Source organism: Eurypyga helias, unplaced genomic scaffold, assembly GCF_000690775.1.
Source record: "Eurypyga helias isolate BGI_N326 unplaced genomic scaffold, ASM69077v1 scaffold28033, whole genome shotgun sequence".
Classification (NCBI taxonomy): Eukaryota; Metazoa; Chordata; class Aves; order Eurypygiformes; family Eurypygidae; genus Eurypyga; species Eurypyga helias.
Genome location: NW_010243506.1, coordinates 1 through 311, shown reverse-complemented (window position 1 = coordinate 311; position 311 = coordinate 1).

Sequence of the window (311 nt, the reverse complement as noted above, 5' to 3'; positions counted from 1 at the left end):
CGAGGACGTCCCCGGCACGCTGCTTGTTTCCGGTGACGGAGGAAGCGTGGTGGAGGCCGCGGTGGTTTTGCAGCTCTGTGGGTATGGCGCGCCCCAAAGTATGGCTGCTGGCGTGCCCTTGGGGAAGGAGCCCCGCGGGGATGCTGGCTCTGCCGTGCAGCCCGCTGCACCCCCCGTGCATTCCCACCGAGCAGGATGGCCAGGGTGACAGCAGCTCTGGGAGGCGTCACAGCATTCCCGAGGAGTGAGAGATGAGCACCTCTCCAGCTTGTGCAACACCCATCCTCTCACCCTCCTCTCCTCAGCATGGC